This window comes from Staurois parvus, unplaced genomic scaffold (assembly GCF_062004578.1).
Source record: "Staurois parvus isolate SC_StPar_1 unplaced genomic scaffold, SC_StPar_1.0 ptg000790l, whole genome shotgun sequence".
Lineage (NCBI taxonomy): Eukaryota > Metazoa > Chordata > Amphibia > Anura > Ranidae > Staurois > Staurois parvus.
In genome coordinates this window covers 31019-53833 of record NW_028318586.1, presented here as the reverse complement: position 1 = coordinate 53833, position 22815 = coordinate 31019, and the positions used below count along the sequence as shown (strand labels likewise).

At 49.5% G+C, this 22815-nt stretch overlaps 1 protein-coding gene across 1 annotated transcript in view; it reads left to right on the top strand.

Annotated features, from left to right (window-relative positions):
* LOC149444301 (uncharacterized) overlaps nucleotides 1-22815 on the top strand; it is a 47978-nt gene that overhangs the window by 5738 nt on the left and 19425 nt on the right. The gene's annotated exons all lie outside the window — the stretch shown is intronic.

Genomic DNA, 22815 nt, shown 5'->3' with positions numbered 1-22815 from the left:
ATATCCCCCAAATGTCAGGACGGTACAGATATCCCCCAAATGTCAGGACTAGAGATGAGCGAAGTATTCAAAAATTCGATTCGACTGATTCGGCGAATTTGTGGAAAATATTCGATTCGAGTCGAATATATTCGCTGTGAATTTAACTTAAAAAAGGGTGTTTCTAGGCTTCAGAGAGCCTTTATATTAGTGCAGAACACTGTACCTTTAATTTAAATGCCCTTGGAGTCTGCTGGGGAAGAGAAATAATACTGTCAGTCAGTATGACATGCAGATGAGTGCCGTCGATCTTAGAATCACTGCACACTTCACTCATTTGGCCAGTCACGGGGCCAAAACCAGTGTTTGGAGCCACAGTGTGGCGGTGGAGGCAGCAGCAATGGGAGGCCATACAGCAACCTATAACAAAATGGAAACCAGCAGGAGTGGGAGGAGACCTGAAAGTGGCACATGGCAGAGTGGGAGCAATGGGAGGCGGTACAGGGACCCATGTCACACTGTGGACCCAGCGTGACCAGGCGGTACGGGGGCCCATGGCCGATTTGGGGCCTGGCAGCACCTATGGGAGGCCTGTAATCTGCCAGCAACCTATGACAAAATGGAAACCAGCAGGAGTGTGAGGAGACCTGAAAGTGGCACATGGCAGAGTGGGAGCAATGGGAGGCGGTACAGGGACCCAGGTCACACTGTGGGCCCTGCAGCAGCGTAACCAGGCGGTACGGGGGCCCATGGCAGATTTGGGGCCTGGCAGCACCTATGGGAGGCCTGAAATCTGCCAGCAAACTATGACAAAATGGAAAACCGCAGGAGTGTGAGGAGACCTCAAAGTGGCACATGGCAGAGTGGGAGCAATGGGAGGCGGTACAGGGACCCAGGTCACACTGTGGGCCCAGCAGCAGCGTGACCAGGCGGTACGGGGGCCCATGGCAGATTTGGGGCCTGGCAGCACCTATGGGAGGCCTGTAATCTGCCAGCAACCTATGACAAAATGGAACACACCAGCAATGTGAGGAGACCTGAAAGTGGCACATGTTTGGGGCATGATTCATGGCGGATTTAGTCAGTTGTGTCAGGAACTGGTGGTTTGAAATCCAGACTAATCCACGCCTGATTCATTTTCACAAACGTCAGTCTCTCCACACTTTGGGTGGACAGTCGTGTCCTCCGCGGAGTTACAATACCTCCTGCCGCACTAAACACGTGCTCCGATGCCACGCTGCTGGCCGGGCATGACAGCCTTTCAAGGGCAAATTCAGCTAGTTGGGGCCAAAGGTCAAGTTTCGTTGCCCAGTAGTCAAGGGGATTGTCTACCTCGGTTGGCAGGGTGCTGTCCAAGTAGGCCTAAGCCTGTTGTTTGAGGTCCTGCTCCAGGTCCACCTGATGCTGCTGCTGCTGCGGCTGGTTAGTAGTTTCCTCACTGCGCTGGTGAAGAAAGCTACTCATCATCGACTGCAGACTGAGGCAGCCGCTGCTGGTGGAGCTGCCACTGCTCCTACCACCCCACCCCTCCCCTGCTGCCATGGCAGCGGAACGCGAGCGCACAGGGCCCACAGTGTCTGAGGATGGACGTTGGCGCACAAAGGCAGAGACCAGCTGACTACATAGGTGGTTTTTATAGTACGTTATTTTGGCCTCCCTCTCAGCAGGTGTGAAAAAGGCCACCATTTTTGAACGATAGCGAGGGTCCAACAAGGTGGACAGCCAAAAGTCATCCCTCTGTCTGATGGTTATTATTCGGCTGTCGCTACGCAAGCAAGCGAGCATGCTATGGGCCATTTGTGCCAAGGAATGCGAGGGACTCCCTGCCTCCATCTCCACAGCATACTGCCACGGTGCGTCTGGGTCCTCTGTCTCCTCCTCCTCCTCCTCTACCAGATGCTCCTGCTCCTCCACTCCTGTCCGCTGAGTGGAAAAACCACCCATTTCACTCAATAATTCCTGAGCACCAATGTCCTCCTCTACCTCCTCCTCTTCTTCCTGTCCTGCCCCCACAGGGGTCATGTGGCGTTGAGATCTGTGCGCCACGTCTACCGCACCCTGACCAGCCATTGTTAACAGCATTTGTTCCAGGACGTGCAACAGAGGAATGACGTCGTTCATCCCATAGTCCTGCCGACTCACGAATAGCGTGGCCTCCTCAAAGGGCCTGAGCAAGCGCAGGAGTCACGCATGAGCTGCCAATGGCTGACATCTAAGTTACACAGGGAGTACCTTTATCCGCTTTTAACATCAGGAAATCTGTGATGGCCTTTCGCTGTTCGTAATGGCGGTCTAGCATATGTAGGGTTGAATTCCACCTTGTTGCAACGTCACAGCATGAGGAGTCGGTACGGGGGCCCATGGCAGATTACGTGCCTGGCAGCAGCAATGGGAGGCCCGTAATCTGCCAGCACCCTATGTCAAAAAATTGAACACACCAGCAGTGTGAGGAGACCTGAAAGTGGCACATGGCATGAGAGACTGTGGACCTGGCAGCAGCATGAGGAGGCGGTATAGGGGCCCATGGCAGATTAGGGGCCTGGCAGCAGCTATGGGAGGCCCGTAATCTGCCAGCACCCTATGACAAAAAATTGAACACACCAGCAGTGTGTGAGGAGACCTGAAAGTGGCACATGGCAGAGTGAGGCGATGGAGACAGCAGCAATGGGAGGCCGTACAGGGACCCATGAGAGACTCTGGACCTGGCAGCAGCATGAGGAGGCGGTACAGGGGCCCATGGCAGATTAGGGGTCTGGCAGCAGCTATGGGAGGCCCGTAATCTGCCAGCACCCTATGACAAAAAATTGAACACACCAGCAGTGTGTGAGGAGACCTGAAAGTGGCACATGGCAGAGTGAGGCGATGGAGACAGCAGCAATGGGAGGCCGTACAGGGACCCATGAGAGACTCTGGACCTGGCAGCAGCATGAGGAGGCGGTACAGGGGCCCATGGCAGATTAGAGGCCTGGCAGCAGCTTTGGGAGGCCCGTAATCTGCCAGCACCCTATGACAAAAAATTTAACACACCAGCAGTGTGAGGAGACCTGAAAGTGGCACATGGCAGAGTGTGGCGATGGAGACAGCAGCAATGGGAGGCCGTACAGGGACCCATGAGAGACTGTGGACCTGGCAGCAGCATGAGGAGGCGGTATAGGGGCCCATGGCAGATTAGGGGCCTGGCAGCAGCTATGGGAGGCCCGTAATCTGCCAGCACCCTATGTCAAAAAATTTAACACACCAGCAGTGTGTGAGGAGACCTGAAAGTGGCACATGGCAGAGTGTGGCGATGGAGACAGCAGCAATGGGAGGCCGTACAGGGACCCATGAGAGACTCTGGACCTGGCAGCAGCATGAGGAGGCGGTACAGGGGCCCATGGCAGATTAGGGGCCTGGCAGCAGCTATGGGAGGCCCGTAATCTGCCAGCACCCTATGACAAAAAATGTAACACACCAGCAGTGTGAGGAGACCTGAAAGTGGCACATGGCAGAGTGTGGCGATGGAGACAGCAGCAATGGGAGGCCGCACAAGGACCCATGAGAGACTGTGGACCTGGCAGCAGCATGAGGAGGCGGTATAGGGGCCCATGGCAGATTAGGGGCCTGGCAGCAGCTATGGGAGGCCGTAATCTGCCAGCACCCTATGTCAAAAAATTTAACACACCAGCAGTGTGTGAGGAGACCTGCAAGTGGCACATGGCAGAGTGTGGCGATGGAGACAGCAGCAATGGGAGGCCGTACAGGGACCCATGAGAGACTCTGGACCTGGCAGCAGCATGAGGAGGCGGTACAGGGGCCCATGGCAGATTAGGGGCCTGGCAGCAGCTATGGGAGGCCCGTAATCTGCCAGCACCCTATGACAAAAAATTGAACACACCAGCAGTGTGTGAGGAGACCTGAAAGTGGCACATGGCAGAGTGTGGCGATGGAGACAGCAGCAATGGGAGGCCGTACAGGGACCCATGAGAGACTCTGGACCTGGCAGCAGCATGAGGAGGCAGTACAGGGGCCCATGGCAGATTAGGGGCCTGGCAGCAGCAATGGGAGGCCCGTAATCTGCCAGCACCCTATGACAAAAAATTTAACACACCAGCAGTGTGTGAGGAGACCTGAAAGTGGCACATGGCAGAGTGTGGCGATGAAGACAGCAGCAATGGGAGGCCGTACAGGGACCCATGAGAGACTCTGGACCTGGCAGCAGCATGAGGAGGCGGTACAGGGGCCCATGGCAGATTAGGGGCCTGGCAGCAGCTATGGGAGGCCCGTAATCTGCCAGCACCCTATGACAAAAAATTGAACACACCAGCAGTGTGTGAGGAGACCTGAAAGTGGCACATGGCAGAGTGTGGCGATGGAGACAGCAGCAATGGGAGGCCGTACAGGGACCCATGAGAGACTCTGGACCTGGCAGCAGCATGAGGAGGCGGTACAGGGGCCCATGGCAGATTAGGGGCCTGGCAGCAGCTATGGGAGGCCCGTAATCTGCCAGCACCCTATGTCAAAAAATTTAACACACCAGCAGTGTGAGGAGACCTGAAAGTGGCACATGGCATGAGAGACTCTGGACCTGGCAGCAGCATGAGGAGGCGGTATATAGGGGCCTATGGCAGATTAGGGGCCTGGCAGCAGCTATGTGAGGCCCGTAATCTGCCAGCACCCTATGACAAAAAATGTAACACACCAGCAGTGTGAGGAGACCTGAAAGTGGCACATGGCAGAGTGTGGCGATGGAGACAGCAGCAATGGGAGGCCGTACAGGGACCCATGACAGACTCTGGACTTGGCAGCAGCATGAGGAGGCGGTATAGGGGCCCATGGCAGATTAGGGGCCTGGCAGCAGCTATGGGAGGCCCGTAATCTGCCAGCACCCTATGTAAAAAAAATGGAACACACCAGCAGTGTGTGAGGAGACCTGAAAGTGGCACATGTTTGGGGCATGATTCATGGCGGATTTAGTCAGTTGTGTCAGGAACTGGTGGTTTGAAATCCAGACTAATCCACGCCTGATTCATTTTCACAAACGTCAGTCTCTCCACACTTTGGGTGGACAGTCGTGTCCTCCGCGGAGTTACAATACCTCCTGCCGCACTAAACACGCGCTCCGATGCCATGCTACTGGCCGGGCATGACAGCCTTTCAAGGGCAAATTCAGCTAGTTGGGGCAAAAGGTCAAGTTTCGTTGCCCAGTAGTCAAGGGGATTGTCTACCTCGGTTGGCAGGGTGCTGTCCAAGTAGGCCCAAGCCTGTTGTTTGAGCTCCTGCTCCAGGTCCACCTGATGCTGCTGCTGCTGCTGCGGCTGGTTAGTAGTTTCCTCACTGCGCTGGTGAAGAAAGCTACTCATCATCGACTGCAGACTGAGGCAGCCGCTGCTGGTGGAGCTGCCACTGCTCCTACCACCCCACCCCTGCCCTGCTGCCATGGCAGCGGAACGCGAGCGCACAGGGCCCACAGTGTCTGAGGATGGACGTTGGCGCACAAAGGCAGAGACCAGCTGACTACATAGGTGGTTTTTATAGTACGTTATTTTGGCCTCCCTCTCAGCAGGTGTGAAAAAGGCCACCATTTTTGAACGATAGCGAGGGTCCAACAAGGTGGACAGCCAAAAGTCATCCCTCTGTCTGATGGTTATTATTCGGCTGTCGCTACGCAAGCAAGCGAGCATGCTATGGGCCATTTGTGCCAAGGAATGCGAGGGACTCCCTGCCTCCATCTCCACAGCATACTGCCACGGTGCGTCTGGGTCCTCTGTCTCCTCCTCCTCCTCCTCTCCCAGATGCTCCTGCTCCTCCACTCCTGTCCGCTGAGTGGAAAAACCACCCATTTCACTCAATAATTCCTGAGCACCAATGTCCTCCTCTACCTCCTCCTCTTCTTCCTGTCCTGCCCCCACAGGGGTCATGTGGCGTTGAGATCTGTGCGCCACGTCTACCGCACCCTGACCAGCCATTGTTAACAGCATTTGTTCCAGGACGTGCAACAGAGGAATGACGTCGTTCATCCCATAGTCCTGCCGACTCACGAATAGCGTGGCCTCCTCAAAGGGCCTGAGCAAGCGGCAGGTGTCACGCATGAGCTGCCAATGGCTGACATCGAAGTTACACAGGGGAGTACCTTTATCCGCTTGTAACATCAGGAAATCGGTGATGGCCTTTCGCTGCTCGTAAAGGCGGTCTAACATGTGTAGGGTTGAATTCCACCTTGTTGCAACGTCGCAGATCAGGCGATGCTGTGGAATTCCGTTCTGCCGCTGCAGCTCAAGGAGGGTGTGCTTTGCGGTGTAGGAATGGCTGAAATGCATGCAAAGTTTACGTGACATTTTAAGGATGTCTTGCAGTGGGATGGTGGATTTTAGGAACCGCTTGACAACCAGATTGAACACGTGAGCCATGCATGGCGCATGGCACAACCTTCCTTGACGCAGAGCAGACACCATGTTCTTTCCGTTGTCGGTCAACATGGTTCCGATTTTCAGTTTGCGCGGAGACAGCCATCTGTCGATTTCTCTGTTCATTACACTCAGAAGTTCCTCCCCTGTGTGACTACGTTCGCCAAGGCATACCAGGTGCAGCACAGCGTGACACCGTTGTGCCCTGCACATGTGATATGCCGGTCGGGTAATGGGAATTGGCACGGGGGTGGCGGCTGAGGACACGGCGAAAGAAGAGGTGGTAGAGGCGGACATCTTTGCTGGACCAAGGACGTGCAAATGTGGAGGCAAAAGCGGCGTGACCTGTCCAAGTTGCTGGTGCGGCTGTGCCGGCACCACGTTCACCCAGTGGGCCGTAAATGACATGTACTGTCCCTGACCGTAGTTACAGCTCCACACGTCGGCGCTGCCGTGCACTTTGGCAGAGACCGACATGCTCAAAGACTGGCCCACCATCTCTTCTACATGTGAATGCAGGGCTGGCACTGCCTTTTTGGCGAAGAAATGCCGGCTTGGCACTCTCCACCGCGGCTCGGCACAAGCCATCATTTCTCGGAAAGGTGCTGAGTCCACCACTCCATCAGCTTCTGCACCGTCGGGTGCGTGCTCGCAAACTGTTGTCTCTTGGAAACGGATTCCAAGAAAGACTGCTGACGGAATCCGTGAAGAGGAGTAGCAGGAGAAGGAGCATCTGAACGAGCGGAAGATGCCAACGAGCGACAACTCCCCTCAGCAGAGGTGTTGGAGCCTTGACTGGCTGATAGAGGGCGATTGACGTCGGGTGACGGAGCAAGTAACGGAGCGTGTGATGGAGCGGGGGCTGGGGCAGGCAGAACCGCCGTATCTTTATCACGGTTTTCCCAGGCCACCAAATGGCGACGCTGCATATGCTGCCGCAACGCTGTAGTCCCAACATGGGCCCCCTGGCCACGCTTGACTTTCTGGCCACATAGTCGACATATGGCTACGTTTACTTCCTCGGGCGGCTTGACGAAAAATTGCCACACCGCCGAGTAGGAAACTTTGCCCCCGCTACTCCTCACTGGCTGACTGCTGCTTCCTCCGTGCACACCGGCACCACTACTGGCCGTGGTGGTAGGCTGCAGTGGAGCTGGTGCTCTACTCCGTGGCCGTTTGGCTCCACTGACACTGCTGCGACCCTGCTGCCTCCTGGGCAACCCACCGACTGTTTTGCTCGCTGGCAAGCTGGCACCCTCTTCTCCTGATGATGCGGAAGCAATAGCCTGATGACGACGAGGCTGCCAAGTGCGATCAGCCTCATCATCATCAATTAGGGTCTCCGCGTCACTACTAGCCCCCTCGGCTGCGTGTGGGTCAGGAGACAGACCTGTCTCTAGACCGGCTACCGAGCCACTCTCCTCGCCAGTACTTCTTCGCCTGGCTGCTGAAGAGGCGGATGTCTCCCCACGTTCCTGACCGCCCTCTGTTAGCTCTTCCTCACTGTACAGTGGGGCTGAGCCCACAGCATGCGATACTTCGCTTGGTGAGGGAACAGCAAAGGACAGGGGCAGGTCGAGGACACGTGATTTCAGTGGGCTTGCTCCCGGGCCATGCCAACTAACGGTTGTGTCTGACGTACCCACCGACCGTTGGCTGTAGGTGTCAGAGGTGACCTGGGAAGAGGAAGATGACCGAGTCAACCAATCGATGACGGCAGGGTTGTCGGTGGAGACACGACCGCTGGATGACACCGGGAGCACTGGCCTCTGGCTGCGACTAGTGCTGCCTCGACCCCTTCCTCTGCTGCCACGTCTGCTCGCTCCTGAAACATTGCCTCCTCTGCCACTCCTCTGCATGTTGTCTGATATACTCTTTAATTCAATAAACACCCCAAAAATAAAACCGTATTTAACTCTTTGAACGTACAATAGTGGTTGTGAAGCAGAAAGTCAGTTTATTTAGCACAATCGGTCAATTGCAGCTTGCCGTTGGCTGGAAACTGTACGTTTATGTCACTGGAATGCACTAATCACCCAAAAAATATTACCGCCACCCGGCGTCTAAATGGATCTAACTCTTTGAACGTACAATAGTGGTTGTGAAGCAGAAAGTCAGTTTATTGTATACAATCGGTCAATTGCAGCTTGCCGTTGGCTGGAAACTGTACGTTTGTGTCACTGGAATGCACTAATCACCCAAAAAATATTACCGCCAGCCGGCGTGTAAATGGATTTAACTCTTTGAACGTACAATAGTGGTTGTGAAGCAGAAAGTCAGTTTATTTAGCACAATCGGTCAATTGCAGCTTGCCGTTGGCTGGAAACTGTACGTTTATGTCACTGGAATGCACTAATCACCCAAAAAATATTACCGCCACCCGGCGTGTAAATGGATCTAACTCTTTGAACGAACAATAGTGGTTGTGAAGCAGAAAGTCAGTTTATTGTACACAATCAGTCAATTGCAGCTTGCCGTTGGCTGGAAACTGTACGTTTGTGTCACTGGAATGCACTAATCACCCAAAAAATATTACCGCCAGCCGGCGTGTAAATGGATTTAACTCTTTGAATGTACAATAGTGGTTGTGAAGCAGAAAGTCAGTTTATTGTACACAATCGGTCAATTGCAGCTTGCCGTTGGCTGGAAACTGTACGTTTATGTCACTGGAATGCACTAATCACCCAAAAAAAATTACCGCCACCCGGCGTGTAAATGGATCTAACTCTTTGAACGTACAATAGTGGTTGTGAAGCAGAAAGTCAGTTTATTTTGCACAATCGGTCAATTGCAGCTTGCCGTTGGCTGGAAACTGTACGTTTATGTCACTGGAATGCACTAATCACCCAAAAAATATTACCGCCAGCCGGCGTGTAAATGGATTTAACTCTTTGAACGTACAATAGTGGTTGTGAAGCAGAAAGTCAGTTTATTGTACACAATCGGTCAATTGCAGCTTGCTGTTGGCTGGAAACTGTACGTTTATGTCACTGGAATGCACTAATCACCCAAAAAAAATTACCGCCACCCGGCGTGTAAATGGATCTAACTCTTTGAACGTACAATAGTGGTTGTGAAGCAGAAAGTCAGTTTATTGTACACAATCGGTCAATTGCAGCTTGCCGTTGGCTGGAAACTGTACGTTTGTGTCACTGGAATGCACTAATCACCCAAAAAATATTACCGCCAGCCGGCGTGTAAATGGATTTAACTCTTTGAACGTACAATAGTGGTTGTGAAGCAGAAAGTCAGTTTATTGTACACAATCGGTCAATTGCAGCTTGCTGTTGGCTGGAAACTGTACGTTTATGTCACTGGAATGCACTAATCACCCAAAAAAAATTACCGCCACCCGGCGTGTAAATGGATCTAACTCTTTGAACGTACAATAGTGGTTGTGAAGCAGAAAGTCAGTTTATTGTACACAATCGGTCAATTGCAGCTTGCCGTTGGCTGGAAACTGTACGTTTGTGTCACTGGAATGCACTAATCACCCAAAAAATATTACCGCCAGCCGGCGTGTAAATGGATTTAACTCTTTGAACTTGCAATAGTGGTTGTGAAGCAGAAAGTCAGTTTATTTAGCACAATCGGTCAATTGCAGCTTGCCGTTGGCTGGAAACTGTACGTTTATGTCACTGGAATGCACTAATCACCCAAAAAATATTACCGCCACCCGGCGTGTAAATGGATCTAACTCTTTGAACGTACAATAGTGGTTGTGAAGCAGAAAGTCAGTTTATTGTACACAATCGGTCAATTGCAGCTTGCCGTTGGCTGGAAACTGTACGTTTATGTCACTGGAATGCACTAATCACCCAAAAAAAATTACCGCCACCCGGCGTGTAAATGGATCTAACTCTTTGAACGTACAATAGTGGTTGTGAAGCAGAAAGTCAGTTTATTGTACACAATCGGTCAATTGCAGCTTGCCGTTGGCTGGAAACTGTACATTTGGGTCACTGGAATGCACTAATCACCCAAAAAATATTACCGCCAGCCGGCGTGTAAATGGATTTAACTCTTTGAACGTACAATAGTGGTTGTGAAGCAGAAAGTCAGTTTATTTTGCACAATCGGTCAATTGCAGCTTGCCGTTGGCTGGAAACTGTACATTTATGTCACTGGAATGCACTAATCACCCAAAAAATATTACCGCCACCCGGCGTGTAAATGGATTTAACTCTTTGAACGTACAATAGTGGTTGTGAAGCAGAAAGTCAGTTTATTGTACACAATCGGTCAATTGCAGCTTGCCGTTGGCTGGAAACTGTACGTTTGTGTCACTGGAATGCACTAATCACCCAAAAAATATTACCGCCAGCCGGCGTGTAAATGGATTTAACTCTTTGAACGTACAATAGTGGTTGTGAAGCAGAAAGTCAGTTTATTTTGCACAATCGGTCAATTGCAGCTTGCCGTTGGCTGGAAACTGTACGTTTATGTCACTGGAATGCACTAATCACCCAAAAAATATTACCGCCAGCCGGCGTGTAAATGGATCTAACTCTTTGAACGTACAATAGTGGTTGTGAAGCAGAAAGTCAGTTTATTTTGCACAATCGGCAAACTGCAGCACCAACTGTGCACGACAGCCACCAAAAAAAAAAAAGGGTGTATGTCACTTTAAATTTTCGATTCTTTGATAGCTGTGGCCCTGAGTAACGATTCTGTGGCCCTGAGTAACGATTCTGTGTCCCTGAGTAACGATTCTGTGTCCCTGAGTAACGATTCTGTGTCCCTGAGTAACAATTCTGTGTCCCTGAGTAACGATTCTGTGGCCCTAAAGTCTCTGTGGCCCTAACTCTGTCCCTCAATACACAGAGGTCTGTCTCTCTTGAATGACCGGAGGCTAATGGAGAATTCTAAGATGGCCGCAATTTATAGCTCCACCATTACACAGTGCTGGCTGGCTGGCTGCTGATTGGCTAATGCGATCACATGTCATGATTCATGACTCATGAATGCATTATGGGTCAGCGCGCCTTGTCTGCGCGCCTTCCCAGAGATCCCCGCCCCATCTTCTCTGTCCATTTTCTCCTGTCGCCACACATGTCGCCGCCATTTTTGGGAAAATTCGATTCGTGCATCCGAAGTTTGCTAATCTTCGGATTCGTCGCGAATTTAATTTTTCCAAATCTTCGGAACGAATTCCACTTCGTCATGTTCGATTCGCTCATCTCTAGTCAGCAGAACAGGATCAGGAAGAGGACTCCCTATGACACCATTGTATGTAGGGGGCGCTCTGCAACTAGATTTTACACCATCGTATATAGGGGCAGCTTTCCAAATATATTATTACACACTGTACAGTATTCTCTCTCCACCCTCTACATTGTAACCCCCCCGGGACACCCCCCATGTGTACATCTGCAGGTCATCTTTCCAGAATCATTCCAATGATAAAACACACACCACCAGATTAATACAACACAGGTACTGGTGGTCCAATCAGAACCCTCCAGGCCCCAGCAGTGCACACCCCCAGATTAATATGACACATGTACTGGTGGTCCAATAAGAACCCTCCAGGCCCCAGCAGTGCCCCCAGCCCTGAATTCTCTCCAATGGAACTCTCCAGTGAAATCTCCTCTCATCAATTACTAGCCGGATTCTCTCTATTACCTCCTGTATGTACAAAACTCCCCCAAATCTCTCCCCTCCTCACCATCCACTAGAAATTGGAGGAATTGTTTCTTCTTCCTGAAATCCAGACCTAGAGAGGAATAGAAAAGATCCAACAAACCCCACAAAGTCTTTTTATAGAGATTTATTCCATCAAATCCAAACTATTCTACACATATTTATTCCATGGAATATGAAGAGATTTTTCTATCAATAATCCCATCAAATCTGCGTGTTTATTGGACTTTATTCCCAGCAATAATCAATCAGGAATCCATGCCAGCAATCATCAGATCAATAGGAATGTTTCCAATATCCAGTGATCACGGTTTGATCCTCCAACATAACCAGTGCACAGAATGATAAATCTATCCCATGAAATGGATCTTATTGATTGGTTGATGTCATTGATTGATCTATTGATTCCCTTCTATGATAGAATAGATTGATTTCTCCATGTATTGATCATCCTCTCCATATATCTCTTCACCTTGTCTAACATCATACAAATCCTGAATGCTATAAATCTCAGTCCTGTCCATGAATTGTATGTGACTCGGGTCTTTATAATACCATATACTGGACTGTTACTTCATTCCCTATTTTTATATCGTCTTCTTACACCTGTCCTGATGAAGTGACACTTTGAAGCCATGAAACGCGTTGATGGTGTATTTTACATTCACTTGTCCAGTAAACTCCGACCTTCTGAAGAAAACATTTCAGAGTTTCCTCCTTTACTATGGGCTCCTCTGCTGACCTCACCCTCATTTTTTCTTGGGGTGAAAGTTCTCCATCGGGATCCAAATCCTGCTTAGTATATGATGATCCGGAATTCCCTGATGACCATGGAGGGTGACCACCCATTGACTTCAGTGAGGAGAGGGACATATTCTCCACAAGTCCTCAGATAGGTTGTCTGATCCCTGGATGGGTTCCCCACAACCTCCCAGATGTGAGTACATGCACCGTACTTCTCCCCATCTTCTAGAACCATCTCCCACCTTCTGGTATCCATCACTACACTCAGTCCCATCTCTTCCATGGTCTTTTATCCTCTTTTCCTGTCTCCTGATGGTTTGGAGGATTTCTACATATTGCTCTCATGACAGGTCTAGTTTAATTGTATGCAGAGGGGAGGGGGAGGAGTACACAGACTCCTCCCAGTGTTGGTTTATGAGGGGGACCTATAGGGTATTCTGCCCTGTCCAATCACAAAATTCCCTGAGGAGCCCACACTGTGTGCAGGTACCCCCCAGACATGAGACTGTCCCCCAATCTGGTCATTTCCTGATAGATCAGATGACAAAGTCATATCTATGAGGGTCTCTGTCATGTCATGTCTATGGGCCCCTTATTGTACTATAACCCCTCCCCCTCTTGACCTGTACTGGGAAATATCTGGGCTGTGATTGGTGAGGACAATACTGCTGTTATCTCCAACATTGTTCTATGGGAGGGATTTGTAGGAAGATTCTGTACAGAGGCTCCTATTCATTCACAAAACTGAAGCCCAGGAAACACACTTTACTATACTTCAGTGAATGAACACAAGAGTGATTGGTATCGATCATTCACCAAATCAATTTAGGAAGGGGCTGGTAAACATGACATGCCAACCCCCCCACACTCCATCCAGAAGCTGCAGCCAGTGTGGGGGGCAGGAGGGGAAGTCAGACAGCAGCACTGCACAGATGGAGGCTGGGGCATCGGAAGGAGGTCCCAGCACAGGGAGGGAGTTTTAGTGATTGATCTCCTTGTGGCTCCCCTGCAGCAGCTGAAGCCAATGGGAGGGGAAAGGAGAAGCCAGATGCAGGGGAGCCAGATGGATTGGTGCTGCAGAGGAATGGATGCTGTGAGGGGATCAGTGCTGTGGGAGGATCAGTACTGTGGGAGGATCAGTACTGTGGGAGGATCAGTGCTGTTGGGGGATGGGTGCTGTGGGGGGATCAGTGCTGCGGGGGAGGGGGGAACAGTGCTGTGGGGGATCAGTTTTGTGGAGGGATCAGTACTGTGGGGGGATGTTAGAGCTGTGGAGATCAATCTTAGAGGACAGGCAGAGGGGCTGTGGAGTGGAGGGAAGCTCAGCAGACCAGGCACTCATAGCAGAAGGGGGAAAGCCATGACAGTATGTTGTAGCTGGAAGCAGTTCTGTAGGTCAGTAGGACATCAGTACATCCATGGCAGGGAAAGGGTTCAAGTGCCATCTAGGGACCATTTTTCAGTAACAACCTTTTTCATCATCTCAATGGCACACCCCATTTTAGGGCTGGACATGTTGGGTTTCTATTGACTCGGCACAACCTCATCTTTTATATATTACTAAACAATTGGTGAAATAAAGTATTTGGGTTCTCAAAAATTACATTTAGTGCATTTTGTACTGATGGAACTAATATCATGTGACATTAAAAAAATCAGAACTATCACCACTGTATTCTCCAGGGCCTCTGCTGTCATGAAATTTATGTTTGGGGGTTTAAATAATCTTGAGGCCCAAAATCTGCATTTTAATATGCATGCAAAAAAAATGAAAAACTAGCTCTGTCAGTGAAAAGGTCAATGTGAGCTAGATGGGATCACTCTGCTGGGGTCAGAGTGCGGGAGTGTGACCTCAGAGTGCGGGAGTATGACCTCAGGGTGCGGGAGTGTGACCTCAGAGTGCGGGAGTATGACCTCAGGGTGCGGGAGTGTGACCTCAGAGTGCGGGAGTGTGACCTCAGAGTGCGGGAGTATGAGCTCAGAGTGCGGGAGTATGACCTCAGGGTGCGGGAGTGTGACCTCAGAGTGCGGGAGTATGACCTCAGGGTGCGGGAGTGTGACCTCAGAGTGCGGGAGTATGAGTTGAGAGTGCGGGAGTGTGACCTCAGAGTGTGGGAGTATGAGCTCAGAGTGCGGGAGTGTGACCTCAGGGTGAGGGAGTGTGACCTCAGAGTGCGGGAGTATGAGCTCAGAGTGCGGGAGTGTGACCTCAGAGTGCAGGAGTGTGACATCAGGGTGAGGGAGTATGACCTCAGGGTGAGGGAGTATGACCTCAGAGTGAGGGAGTATGACCTCAGAGTGCGGGAGTATGAGCTCAGAGTGCGGGAGTGTGACCTCAGGGTGCCGGAGTGTGACCTCAGAGTGCGGGGGTATGACCTCAGAGTGTGACCTCAGAGTGTGGGAGTATGACCTCAGAGTGCGGGAGTATGACCTCAGAGTGCAGGAGTGTGACCTCAGAGTGCAGGAGTATGACTTCAGAGTGCGGGAGTATGACCTCAGGGATTAGTATGGAGCCTTGTCTGATGAAGGAAACCAAGGGCTCTATTTATAGAACATTCATTGGACCAATGAGACAATCATTCCTCCTCCTGTGACAACATCCGGCCCTATGTTGAGTAACACAGTGATTTCCTATGATCGCCGGCTCCATCTAGTGGCCACAATGAGGTGATTTTTCTGAAATATCTCCATCAGTAAAACTAGCCCAATATGATATTATGGCCACTAGATGGAGCCAATGATCATAAGAAATAAAATATGGCCAAAACTCCTCCCAGCTGGAGAATGCTGGTCACATCCGTTCAACATTGTTCTCCATAGACCTCCAAGTGTTTGTGAAATCTCCCACCACAAAATGTACTCAGCCAATCACAGGGCAGGACTCCATTTTTATTCTTCTCTTGCTATCAATGACCAAACCGGTCCCACACTTCATCCATGTCTTTGGGGGCCTCTGATCTCCTTATGAACTGTTTCTTCCATGATGAAGATCAGCCATGAGGTATACAGATGAAACTCGAAAAATGAGAATAAGGTGCAAAAGTTCATGTATTTCAGTGCAGCAACTTAAAAGGTGAAACTAATATATGAGACTCATTCCATGCAAAGCAAGATAGTTCAAGCCGTGATTTGTCATCATTGTGATGATTATGGCTTACAGCTCATGAAAACCCCAAATCCACAATCTCAGAAAATGAGAATATTCCATGCAATCAATAAAACACGGATTGTACATAGAACAATATCGCACCTCTGAAAAGTAGAAGCTGCATATGTACTCAGTACTTGGTTTGGGCCCCTTTTGCAGCAATTACTGCCTCAATGCGGCGTGGCATGGAAGCTATCAGCCTGTGGCACTGCTGAGGTGTTATGGAAGACCAGGATGCTTCAATAGCGGCCTTCAGCTCTTCTGCATTGTTCGGTCTCATGTCTCTCATCTTTCTCTTGGCAATGCCCCATAGATTCTCTATGGGGTTCAGGTCAGGCAAGTTTGCTGGCCAATCAAGCACAGTAATCCCACGGTCATTGGACCAGATTTTGGTGCTTTTGGCAGTGTGGGCGGTGCCAAGTCCTGCTGGAAAATGAAGTCAGCCTCCCCATAAAGCTCGTCTGCGGAAGGAAGCATGAAGTGCTCCAAAATCTCCTGCTAGACGGCTGCGTTGACCCTGGACTTAATGAAGCACAGTGGACCAACACCAGCAGATGACATGGCTCCCCAAATCAACACAGACTGTGGAAACTTCACACTGGACTTCAAGCATCTTGCAGTGTGTGCCTCTCCATTCTTCCTCCATACTCGGGGTCCTTGTGCCTCTCCATTCTTCCTCCATACTCGGGGTCCTTGGGCCTCTCCATTCTTCCTCCATACTCGGGGTCCTTGGGCCTCTCCATTCTTCCTCCATACTAGGGGTCCTTGTGCCTCTCCATTCTTGCTCCATACTCGGGGTCCTTGTGCCTCTCCATTCTTCCTCCATACTCGGGGTCCTTGTGCCTCTCCATTCTTCCTCCATACTCGGGGTCCTTGGGCCTCTCCATTCTTCCTCCATACTCGGGGTCCTTGGGCCTCTCCATTCTTCCTCCATACTCGGGGTCCTTGTGCCTCTCCATTCTACCTCCATACTCGGGGTCCTTGGGCCTCTCCATTCTTCCTCCATACTCCGGGTCCTTGGGCCTCTCCATTCTTCCTCCATACTTGGGGTCCTTGGGCCTCTCCATTCTTCCTCCATACTCCGGGTCCTTGGGCCTCTCCATTCTTCCTCCATACTCGGAGTCCTTGGGCCTCTCCATTCTTCCTCCATACTCGGGGTCCTTGGGCCTCTCCATTCTTCCTCCATACTCGGGGTCCTTGGGCCTCTCCACTCTTCCTCCATAATCGGGGTCCTTGGGCCTCTCCATTCTTCCTCCATACTCGGGGTCCTTGGGCCTCTCCATTCTTCCTCCATACTCGGGGTCCTTGGGCCTCTCCATTCTTCCTCCATACTCGGGGTCCTTGGTTTCCAAATGACATGAAAAAGTTGCTCTCATCAGAAAAGAGGACTTTGGACCACTGAGCACCAGACCAGGTCTGTTTTTCTTTAGCCCAGGTAACACGCTTCTGACGTTGTTTGTTGTTCAGGAGCGGCTTGACAAGAGGAATATGACATTTGAAGCCCATGTCCAGGATCCGTCTGTGTGTGGGGGCTCTTGATGCACTGACTCCAGCCTCAGTCCACTCCTTGTGAAAGTCCTCAACACTTTTGAATGGCCTTTTCCTGACAATCCTCTCCAGGCTGCGGTCATCCCTGCTGCTTGTGCACCTTTTTCTTCCACACTTTTTCCTTCCACATAACTTTCTATTAATGTGCTTCGATACAGCACTTTGGGAACATCCAACTTCTTCTGCAATTAACTTTTGAGGCTTTCCCTCCTTATGGAGGGTGTCAGTGATGGTGTCAGGTCAGCAGTCCTTCCCATGATTGTGATTCCTACTGAACCAGACTGAGAGACCATTTAAAGGCTCAGGAACACTTTGCAGGTGTTATGGCTGAATGAGCTGATTAGAGTGGGACACTTTGAGCCGAGATTATCCCACCTTTTCACAAGATTCTCATTTTCTGAGATTGTGGATTTGGGGTTTTCATGAGCTGTAAGCCATAATCATCACAATGATGACAAATCACGGCTTGAACTATCTTGCTTTGCATGGAATGAGTCTCATATATTAGTTTCACCTTTGTTGCATTACTGACATAAATGAACTTTTGCACGATATTCTAATTTTTCGAGTTTTACCTGTATCTGACGTGTATATCAAAGTGTGCTTCTTCCCCACATGAGAGCTGGGATGTCCAGCAACATTCATCTAGAAGACATTTCCCACACTCAAGGCTCTAATACACCTCCAGGGTTGTGTGTGACCCCTGATGTACAGGAAGACAGCACTTCAGCGAGGAACATTTCCCTCATTCAGGACAGGAAAGTGACTACTTCCCTGTGTGAGATCTCTGATGTTTGGAGAGATTGGACCTCCATGAAAAACATTTCCCGCACTCAGGACAGGAATATGGCTTCTCCCCTGTGTGAGATCTCCGATGTTTGAGCAGACTGGACTTCTCTGAAAAACATTTCTCACACTCAGGACAGGAATATGGCTTCTCCCCTGTGTGAGATCTCTGATGTGTGAGCAGACTGGACTTCTGTGAAAAACATTTCCCACACTCAGGACAGGAATACGGCTTCTCCCCTGTGTGAGATCTCTGATGTGTGAGCAGACTGGACTTCTGTGAAAAACATTTCCCGCACTCAGAACAGGAATATGGCTTCTCCCCTGTGTGAGATCTCTGATGTTTGTGCAGACTGGACTTCTCTGAAAAACATTTCCCACACTCAGGACAGAAATACGGCTTCTCCCCTGTGTGAGATCTCTGATGTATGTGAAGACTGAACTTCATTGAAAAACATTTCCCGCATTCAGGACAGGAATATGGTTTCTCCCCCGTGTGAGATCTCTGATGTGTGTGCAGACTGGACATCTGTGAAAAACATTTCCCACACTCAGGACAGGAATATGACTTCTCCTTTGTGTGAGATCTCTGATGTGTGTGAAGACTGGACTTGTCTGAAAAACATTTCCCACACTCTGGACAGGAATATAGCTTCTCCCCCATGTGAGATCTCTGATGTTTATAAAGTTGGTACATCCGTGAAAAACATTTACTGCACTCAGTACAAGAATATGGCTTCTCCCCCGTGTGAGATCTTTTATGCACATTAAGATTGGATTTAGAACAGAAATCCTTCCCGCACTCAGGACAGGAATATGGCTTCTCACCTGTATGAAATCGCTGATGTCTATAAAGATTGGACTTCTGTGAAAAACATTTCCCGCACTCAAGACAGGAATACGGCTTCTCCCCCGTGTGAGATCTCTGATGTGTGAAAAGATGGGACATCTGTGAAAAACTTTTACCACACTCAGGACAGGAATATGGCTTCTCTCCCGTGTGAGATCTCTGATGTCTGTAAAGATGGGACTTCCTTGAAAAACATTTCCCGCACTCAGGACAGGAATACGGTTTCTCCCCCGTGTGAGATCTTTCATGCGCATTAAGATTGGATTTAGAATGGAACCTCTTCCCGCACTCAGTACAGGAGAAGCTCTTCCCTGTTGGAAGGCCGGCCCGGTCCCGCACAGTCTGAGGTTCCTCAGGATACGAGGAATCCGATGGTCCACACTACACTGGGTGGTGCCGGATGGACATTGGAGGGAGCCGGGTTTTCTCCTGGACTAGACTGTGTGATGTCCTCATCTTCTACTTTCCAGTCTGGAGACAAAGTGAGACAATCCTCGGAGGTTTTCCTCATCTCCCGGCCATGGACTAAAATACAAAGACAAAGAGGATTACTAGACAGGAGCTGATTGGTTCCCCCAAACCAGGACTCCGCCCACATCAGGCAGCTTGGTCTCTGAGGAGCTTACAATTCCACCCTATCAATTTCTGTTTAAGGGTCCAAAGTTGGAGGATGTTATCACATTATTATCACCATGTAAAAGTCTGTGCTCCAATCACATCATCCGATATAAAATGTGCAGCTGGGAGGAAATGGGGGGAACAAAAGAGAATCCATATTATGTGTATATATAGCAGTGGGGGGAGGGGGAGAGCAGAAGTCAGGAAAATGGAATATACAAGATAGAGTATATAGTGCAGGGGTCAGGAGTATGTAATGTACAACAGAGTATATAGTGCAGGGGTCAGGAGTATGTAATGTACAACAGAGTATATAGTGCAGGGGTCAGGAGTATGTAATGTACAACATAGAGTATATAGTGCAGGGGTCAGGAGTGTGTAATGTACAACATAGAGTATATAGTGCGGGGCTCAGGAGTATGTAATGTACAACATAGAGTATATAGTGCAGGGGTCAGGAGTATGTAATGTACAACATAGAGTATATAGTGCAGGGGTCAGGAGTATGTAATGTACAACATAGAATATATAGTGCAGGGGTCAGGAGTATGTAATGTACAACATAGAGTATATAGTGCAGGGGTCAGGAGTATGTAATGTACAACAGAGTATATAGTGCAGGGGTCAGGAGTATGTAATGTACAACACAGAGTATATAGTGCAGGGGTCAGGAGTATGTAATGTACAACATAGAGTATATAGTGCAGGGGTCAGGAGTATGCAATGTACAACATAGAGTATATAGTGCAGGGGTCAGGAGTATGTAATGTACAACATAGAGTATATAGTGCAGGGGTCAGGAGTATGTTATGTGCAATATAAATTATACAGTGTAAGGGTCAGGACTCATAATATTGGTATTCAGTAATCAGTGGAAGATTAAATGTTTACTGTAGACAAGTTGCAGAGATCCCACACCGCTGCCTCCCATCTCCTGAGACTGCACTCAGTGACTTGGGTCTGAGACACTACAGACATATCCCTCCACCCGGCACAGCCAGTAGACAACAAAAAGTAACCCTGGGGGACTTGCTCTGTCAGAGATCTTGCTACAACCAGATATGGGGCCAAAGACCCAAAATACATGTCCCAGGTGCCTAGGTTAAAGCTAATGGTAAAAATCAACATTTTGCAGCCAGCTGAACCCCATAATCTCCAAAAATCCAGTCTAGATACATAAATTGTGTCTTACATGCTGATATTTCTAAGTGTTTACTCTACTCTGGACCAATCAGTGAGCAGTATGGGTGGAGGAATGGATTTAGTGTTCATGACCCACCTGTGCTGATCTCTGTAGGAGTGTCCTCCTCTATAAATGTCCCCGTTATTCCATCCTCCTCCATAGACTGCTGATCATCCCTCACATACGCCTCTTCTTCTTCTGCTTTCACCTCAACTTTTATATCTATCAGATCTTCACCCTAAATCATGAAAATTAGAAATTTCACATAATATATAAATATAAGCTAACATGAAAAATACAAATATTATCTCCACAAGTCCATGTTCTAGATGCTCCGTACAACCAACCTTGTAATGGTGAGGGATGGTGTGATCTTCCTGTGTGGAATACCAGGAATACAGAGGACGGGGACATCTCTCTGGTGGGTTCCTGGTATTAGGTGGCTCCATCATATCCTTGTGTCCTTCTGAAAACTCCTCCATCACTCCATACTCCTCATCCTCCTCTTTAACAACAATATTCTCATCCTTGAGGATTCCACTCTGAATGCATAATACAAATCCTATCAATGGTAACAATGCAGATAATGTACAGATCCTAATGATACTGATAATGATCAGTGATTGGAGAATGTCCCAGAATTCCCGGCACCGCTCACCTCTCCTGTCAGCAGCTCCATCATCTTCTTGGTGACTTCTAGAATCTTCTGCATGTTGTCTCTCAGGGTTTAGGGAGTCACATGGAGGCACTGTGATGGTCATATGATCACCTGACTTCAGAAGAGGAAATCTCTGTATTGAGGAACCAATAGGAATATCATGTTAGACTCCCAGAATCCTCCTCACCTCTCCGGTCAGGTCTGTGTTTTATTAATAGAGATAAGAGTGATGTCATGTGACCTCCCAGAATCCTCCTCACCTCTCCGGTCAGGTCTGTGTTTTATTAATAGAGATAAGAGTGATGTCATGTGACCTCCCAGAATCCTCCTCACCTCTCCGGTCAGCAGGTAGATGATCTCCAGGGTGAGGTTTAGTATCTTCTCAGTCATGTGACTCCGGTCCTCCTCCATCCTCATTGGTGCCATCATGTGATCTATACAGGTCTCCTTGTAGACGGATAACTTTGGGAAATGAAAGTAAGAATGATTTGGATGGTATTGGTCACACAATAATAGGATGTGGATGTGAGGGGGGAATAGGAGGGTTGCTGGACATTGAAGAACTACTCCCCCCATGGGAAGACATTTTGTTTGGGCTGTTTAGTGTTTACTACAATTTTGAGGTCCGGGGGCCCTTTTCTCTGTTGGGTTTGTTTGGTCTCTGAACTGGTTTTGATGAGTATTAGATCTGCAGACAAGGAATGATAAATCTGATCCTTCCTATGACTAGTTTGCTCTGAGGCAGTGCTGTGAGGTCAATGTCGGCTCATCATGCAGGGATGGTCACTTTACATCACCCGACGCCCGGGACATGTAGTTCTGGGGGCCGGGCAAGTATTGTGTTTAATCTTTATCCCTGCTGAGGGCAAGCCGCAGGGCTCTCCTTTCAGGTGCCAGCCTCTGCCACCCCGTGTGTGTGAACCTCCCCTGTACCTACTATGCTTCCCCGGCTCTTCTTGCCCATTTGTGGGTGCAGTTCAGCGGGTGCCGGAGGGTAGAGGGGACAGATGTCAGGGCTCTGTCCTCAGCAGAGGTGTTAAGAGACCTGGCACCCCTGCCAGTACCTTGCATGGCTGCAGAAGTTCACATTGGCTCAAATTTGGTGGCAAACGGCCTTTATAAGGAAGCCCTGCACTACTCTCAGGTTCTGATTGATCTCTGGCTCCCCAGTACCTTGTTCCTGTTCTACTGTGAATTGTGATTTCCTGTTCCTGTGCTACTGTGATCTGTGATTTCCTGTTACCGACTCGGCTTGCTCCTGGACCTGTCTTCTCT